The 7,649-nt window shown below is 36.5% G+C and overlaps 1 protein-coding gene across 1 annotated transcript in view; it reads left to right on the top strand.

Annotated features, from left to right (window-relative positions):
• Positions 1 to 7,268: 7,268 nt before the first annotated feature.
• Positions 7,269 to 7,649, top strand: part of LOC136039325 (chloride intracellular channel Clic-like) — a 40,620-nt gene continuing 40,239 nt past the window's right edge. The window contains exon 1 of the mRNA XM_065722948.1: positions 7,269 to 7,389. The gene's annotated coding sequence lies outside the window, so the exon portion shown is untranslated. The remainder of the gene's footprint in view (positions 7,390 to 7,649) is intronic.

Here is a 7,649-nt window from a genome sequence, read left to right as displayed (position 1 = left end):
CAGAATTGTGTTAAGATTATTTAAAATTATTTAATCACTCTAGTTACCAAGTTTATTGTCAGTTGATAATTGAACTTGGTTTTGTCCAGGGCATATTTGGAGCCTGAGGAAGGGGTAACGGCCCTTCATCTCCTTTTTTAGCAAAGGAGCAGAATTTTTAAAAACTAGTATTTGATTATCTCCTCAATTAGCTCCGCAGACAATACAAATCAAACCAATATCAATAAGGATATGTGAGAAAAGGAAGCGATCAAATTTAATTTAGCTGCGAGTCGGCATTCATGCCGACCACATAATTTCCCTTTGAGAAAAATTGTCAAAACAATGGAACTGAAATATCAATGCGAAGCGTCAAATTTCCTAATCAAATGACACGGCGTCCTGACATTGTTCAAATTAAACTTTTTTTTTTACCCTGATTGTCCTCATAATATCATTCTTTGTTTTTCTTTCCATTCTCAAACCGATGTTATCTTTACCTTTTGCATTATTACAATCATACCAATTATTTTCTGATTTATTTTTTATCTCTCCAACGCATTGCACTATTTCTTATCCTCTATACATTCGGTTCGTCGTACTTCTTTTCCTTTTCTCCAGACAGTGAATACCGATGCCACACGCGTGCCTATCCATCGCTTATGTTTCTCTTGGCTTATATGTTCTCTGGAGGAGCTGCATCCTGGTCCGGCTTTGTCTAATGGTTGAGATAGGAGATGATCGTACTCTTTATATTTCTCTACAGTGGTCTAGACGTAGATGTTCAGCAACCGCCTTAAAGCAATTCTTTTATTCCGTTTTGTTTTTTCATGTGTGATTTTTCTTGTATTGTTCAATCATGCTTATGTTTTTTCCTGTGTTGTAAGAAATAGCATAATTTAGTTTTGGCTTTTGCCAACACTATGATAGCTGTTTTAAATAAATGAATCTTATATCTTTGATTTGCATCCCACAGAAACCAAGTTAATGTCACTATAATCACCAAACTCACTCTCATCACCTTTCTTATGGAGGCGTTTAATTAACATTATGCTAAAATCGCTAGGTGCTTCCCCCTTTTCAAAAATCACATTTATAATCTTCAGTAATTTATCTCTAACTACTCAACCACCATATTTAAAAAATTCATTCACCGCACTATCAGAACCTGGAAGTTCATTATTTTTTTAAACTTTTTAGTAGCCTACTGTCTCTAGTTCTTCTTCAAAAAATAAATCGTTCTTCATACCCAAAATGTCACAAACTTTTTATTCATTTCTATTTCTTTTCCTGTATCTTTATCAAGGTTTAGCACATTTTCAAAAGGTTCTGCCCATCTCTCTTTAAATCTTTCCTTATCACTCATTGTGGCCCCGCCTCTATCTTGGCCACAAAATGGTACTGGGGGATGGCTCGTGGAAAGGTTTCAGAGCAAAAACTCAGCCAGAAAAGTGATGACAAAGGTCCAAATAATTCGGCACTGCAGGACTTCGAGACGACATTAGGTATGCTGTCAGGATCTGTGAATTTTGTCACATCAAAACACAGCTAATTGCGAAAGAATTTAAGAGTGGAATCTACAAATATAGTATCAGTTTTTTCAGGGATATTGGTACTTCTTTACTTTCACCTTCCAGATCCGGAAATTCCATAAACGCCTTAGCAAGAACTTTGTTCTTTACATGTACATTTTGCACGACAGTATTGTTTTTGATTCCAAGGAAGAAAATTGCAGATCACTTACACGATGGTAAAGTATATTTCGCAATTTTTCAGTTTTGCATTGAATTTCACCCCATCCTGAGCTTGAGATTGCCGAGTAGTGGGAATGGTGGTTTTACGTGCTTTGAAGAAATCAAGTCTGTTCTTTTCGCTTTCCGAGAGAAGTCATGGCTTGTGTGCCTTTTTTTTTTGCTTGGATAGCCTTTTCGTGGTGAGTGTTGAACCAAGGATTGTCTTTCTAGAGACCTGAATCCGCTTCGATGGATTATAGCCTATAATAGAGTCAACTATAGCCTACTGATACTCTTATGATCTTTCTCAGGGCCTTCGAGGAGGAAGGCTCTCTGTTGCTGACAAGTAAATGTGTTTCTCAAGCCATCCTGGTCTCCTCTTTTGTATTGCAATATTAGTCACTCGGGCTTTATTTTGGAAGGATTGTGAAGATTTCCACGTGGTCCTGGTGAGGACTGAGTAACTAAGTTAAACGAGTCTGAGTGATCCATAGGGAGAGATAAGGACGAAATGATCTGTTTGGGTCATAGTAGGCATCAAACTGAACAAATTGTTTAAGCCAACACGAAAGAGGTGGATTATATGGATATCACCCGCCTTGTCAGTATTTTTGTTGCGAATCCATATTCTATGATGGACTTTGAAGTCTTCAAGGAGGATGATGACAGACTAAGTGTATTTGCCCTGCAAGTAATTTAGGGAAATTTCAAGGTTGCTATAATTTGGCATATTTGAGGTTTACATATAATCCCGACTATCTTGGACTTGTTTTGCAGGGTTACACTAACAAACAGAGCTTTTTAACCCGATTAGCTTGGAAGATTCAGAGATGAGCATGATAAATGGCTCTGTGTGTAAATGGAGACAAATACTCCCACATATTTATTCAGGTCAATGTGTGCTCGGGCTCACCTGAGACACTTGGATCCACTTCGGATACTTGTCTACTTTGATGGAATATAGCTCTTAATAAACTCGATTATAGTCTGCTGATGCTTTTATTCAGCTTTCCCAGGGCCTTCAAGGAGGAAGGTTTTCCGTTGTTGACAAGCAAATGCATTTCTCAAGCCATCCCAGTTCCTCTTTTTTATTGTAATAATAGTCACTCGTGCTTAATTTTGGAAGAATTGTACAGATTTCCACAGGATATGACAGCAACGCGGTCGCTTGTGAAGGCATGAGCGTCAATATTAAAGGAGTTTGGGTATACTGTTGGAAGGGGTCAAGACGAGATGATCTATTCGGGCCGTAGTTGGTATCAAACCAGACAAATCGTTCGAGCTAATACGAAAGAGGTAGATTATCAGATCTGACCAGCCCTGCCAGTATTTTTGTTGCGAAGCCATACTTTGTGATGGACGTTTCTCCTTGAAGTCTTCAAGGAGAATGATGATAGATTTAGTGCATTTGTACTGCAAGTAATTAAAGGATGTTTCAAGGTAGCTATAATCTGGCATATTGGAGGCTTATATATAGTCCCAATCTCCCAATGATAGCGGACTTGTGTGGAATGGTCAAACTAACAGATCTTCTTCACCCGCTGAACTCGGAAGATTCAGAGACGAGTATTAAAGAATGATGACTCTATTTTTGGTTTGATCATCCCTTTTGTTGAATAGAGTTAAAGAAAAATATGAGTTCCAGTTTCGTATTTTTTTTTGGGGGGGGGGGACTTTTTAGAGAGCTAGTAGTGTACTATAAGAGGCCAAACAAATTTAGTTGGAAATTTGTGATGCAGGAATGCACTTCGACTAACCAGGCAGCAGTCCCCAAGCAACTCATCTTTATTGGCTACTTTTACTGTGGGGTAATGTAGGACTCTACAGTGAATACATACAAAGTTGAAGGGCCCCAATGACTTGTAAATAAAACTTACGTAGTTTATGGTATCGTTGCAGGTTTTTACTGGGTTTGCACAGAAGCTAGTTAGTATCGAAGATTGTGATAGTGCTGTTCTTCTAACATGATTTTTTTCTCTTCTACACTTTCATTTTTAACTCGTTGTGGTTCTCGCTGTCCTTTAACACCACAGTTCTTTGTTCTTCACTGTAAATTTTGACACTTTCTGATACTTACTTTAGCGTGTCTGCTAGTCATGAAATTCTTTGCTCTTCCCTTTAATTTTTGACACGTTCTATTGCTTGTATTTCTCGCTGCTAATTGTCTTCTAACTGCGAATTTCTTTGTTCTCGCGGTTGTATATCTTCTAACCACACACTTCTCTGTTTTTATTTTCGTTTTGATTTGTTCTGATCCTCATTGTCATATGTCTTGTAATCACGTATTTTGTTTGTTCTTCACTTCCGTTTTGTGTCGTTGTGATTCTCGCTACCACTTACCTCTTATCTGCATAGTTCTATGCTCTTCGATTTCGTTTTGACTTGTTCTAATTCTCGGTTTCGTTAATATTCTAACTACATCTTTGATCTTTATTTTTGTTTATCGTTGCTTCGGACATTTTTTCAGTACTTTTTCCCTTAGCTGCTTAGACTGGTCTTGTCAATTTTAATGGTCTAGGTTGTTCATTATCATTCCATAGTACATTTTCACTTTTCAGGTCATTCTCTCGATCTTATCTCATTTGATAGTCTAGTTTGTTCATTTTGAGCTTACGGTTTTGTCATTTTTTCTTCTTTTTTGTGCTCATTTTGTGCTTACCTTAATTTACTTTTGTGTCCTCTAGAGATTATGAAAATGTCTTTTGAAATTTACATCAGCAAATGTGGGTACGTGAACGCACATATTTCTAAATTTTATTTCCGTAAATGCTTCTTAAACAGTTTTAAAACCTGTTTTCCTTGTGTCTTCACTTTTAATCAACATAATTGCTGAACTATTTAGGCTATCCTGATTATTGTTGATTTTTTTATTGGTTTAAGCCTGGAAAATGATATCTCTCCAGAAGTAAAACTTACTGGAACTGTTCAGAACATTTCAAAATTTCGAAAATCAACTGTTCATTTTGATGGCAGTGCGGAGCCTTTTCAAACACGGGGCCTGATTGGGCCTAATCGTCCTTTATCTGGCCTTGAGTAGAATATAAAAATAGCTCCAGTTAGGGTTTAGCCTGTTATGTTCAGTGGAAGTCAAAGGTGATCAAATCGAAAGAAAAAAATTAAATCAGTCTGGCTTAGTTCTGTATTCAATTCAGAAAAAAAACCTTTAAAGGGTGGTATCCTTTAAAGTGACTACTCAATTTGTATTTGTTTCGGTTTGAAAAGAGGCTTGCTTTTGGAGAAACTAACGAAACGATTGGCACCCCCTCTAATTAGAATTTGTGTGCATTATACCTGTCTCATGAAATTCAGGATGAATTTATTTGTTTGTGTGCTGTTCAAGAGACAAGAAAGTCCTTGTAGAAAGAGAAAAGCAAGACACTACGCTATAATTGTTGACGTGACCATGGCACAGCGCATGTTAAACAGATTGTTTTTCCTGTAATAACTCTAAATTTTTCTGCTCAAGAAAACCATCCATATAGATTTGATGGGGGGCTGTTGTGCTTCACTCACTATTCACAAAAATATGGACAAGCTATTGCTGAGCTTATTTCAAATAACCCGAAACAGCATGAAATTCACTTGGAAATTAGTAAGGCCTAAGGTTACGATAATGGAAGCAACAGGAAAAAATACTTGTAATTAATCCCAGACCATCTTTCTCTCAGTCAATAGAAAAGTTGTCTATGTAATGAATCCCAGACCATCTTTCTCTCAGTCAATAGAAAAGCTGTCTACTCAGCTTGCACTTGCTATTATTTTAACCTGAACGGAGAACAAGCTATGGAGAGTCGTCGAGATACCATGACTTTTATTTTGAAGCATTCCGAAAATATGCAATATTTTTGGCTCTAAACCCCCACAAATGGAAAATCCTCACATATATAATTCCAAGCTTTTTTTTATTCAGTATCCTAAACTTTCTGGTAAACCAGAGTAGATAGTGTTAAACCAAATGCGGTATGTCTGTCTGAGATTGTAAAGGCCCTTGACCAACATAGTTGGCAAAATTTAACTGCAGGAACGTAACGAGACATTGATAGGCTTTCAAAACATTTAACCGCCTTCTTCATTCATTTAATTGGTTGAAGACTGTGAAGTAAATTGACATTGTAAACAAAGTGTCACAGTGCCATGAAGAAACGTTTGTTCATGTATCATAGATCTGAATTCTTTAGTATACGATTTGAAGAATCTTCATTTTGAAGGAGGATGTCAAATATGTAGTGAACCTCAAATAGTGGTAAAAAACATTGGCTGGTTCTAACAACTTCAAGAGAACAGAAAAGAAGAAAGACATAAAAGAGATTACAGCTGATGAAGATTCTGATAATTCTGATTGCAATGCAGAAAATGTTTGTGATTTTTTCCGAGCGTGACGTTTTCAATATTATTTTTCATATGAGATATGACTGTTTGATGTAAATCAATGTCATATTTCTGAAAATTTTATTTTTCATATTTTGGGTCTTTTAAGGAATTAAAATAATATAATTGGAAAAAAAGGAGCAGATCTAGTTCAGAATAGTCCAAGAGAATCAGAAATTGGGCTTACCTGAACGTAATATTCAGCAAACTGGTGACAAAAGTCAATTCAAAGTCAAATTAAGACTTTGAATCTAGAAAACGTTTTCTCAAACATAATAGCCCTCCAAATATTTATAACAATCCCTACTAAGGTTGCTAGTACCGAGGACTCATTTTCGACGATGAACAGAGTAAAAATGTGTTGCACTAAACAGTGTGTCACTATATACTATCGAGCCCGGGTGTATTAGCAATGGAGACGGACTTTGCAAGAAAAGCTAACCTAGACACCATCATTGATGGGGTTCACTTTGAGGAAGACCAGACAGGGCACTTTGTTGAGAATAAAGGTATTTAGGTGAACGATAATTTATTAGCGAAAAACAAAAAAATAACTTCGTATGATTTATCATCTCTATTATGACTGTAAATCCAAATTTGACAATGATGAATATAAACATAGAAATTAGTATTGTAGCTTGTTAAAAACTTAACAACAAATCAAGAAAATAGGAGGGCCGGGATCACCTTGTCAAGGGTCTCATGACAGCTCCTGTAAGCTATAGGTAAGAAAAGCATTTTCAGATCGTTAAGTCAAGGCACCTTTTGCCCATCCTCAGCTTTGAATTCGGCCCTTCAGCATAAGTTATACCTTTGCCGAGTTTGGACAGAAGCATTTTCATGTCATCTTTTTGATTAGCTCCAAAAAGAAGTTAAGAAAATTGTTGCAAACCAAGAAGAAACTTTAGCAATGCTCTACTTCGAGAAACTTGATAAAAAATTTCAACGTTAAAGCAATTTACTTAGAGTCAGAAGCGTAAGACACAGCATAAACAATATAGTGGCAACATGAAACCAGCACAAGGATGGTTTAGATTATGAGGGTAAAAGTTTCAGTTCGTGATAAATTGTATGTTTTAAACAACTGCTGTACATTAGTACCTATCCTGCTGTATTTGCATAATATATTTGGTTGTGTTCGGTGCACAAAAGTTTTTTGCCGCTAATTCGTCTTTAAATTATTTTCGAAACAAAGCGTAATTAGTTTTTTGCTTGGTCTTCAGCTCTGCTTTTTATAAAGAAAAGAAGAAAAGTTGTTGAGAGAAATATACTTCAGGCCAACTGTGATTAGTTCAATCTATTTAAAAAGGTTTGATTATATTACTAATATTCATTTAAAGATAAATTTTTAATAGAGTCTGCACTCGATATTGATATGTCTGGAAGTATTCATTCCCACCATCCTAACAAAACTTGTTAAGGCCAGGAGTGGATCTAGAGAAAAATCTTGTGGGGGGGGGGCACTGGACCAAGGGCTGCCAGTATGATTTGAGCGTAATGATAGAGGGTGTAGATAACGCTTTCGTCAGACCCGTTCGTTTGTGTGAATCTGGTTGGTGCTGATGTAAC

This window comes from Artemia franciscana, chromosome 19 (assembly GCF_032884065.1).
Source record: "Artemia franciscana chromosome 19, ASM3288406v1, whole genome shotgun sequence".
In the NCBI taxonomy this organism is placed as follows: Eukaryota; Metazoa; Arthropoda; class Branchiopoda; order Anostraca; family Artemiidae; genus Artemia; species Artemia franciscana.
This window is presented reverse-complemented; position numbering and strand designations above follow the sequence as displayed.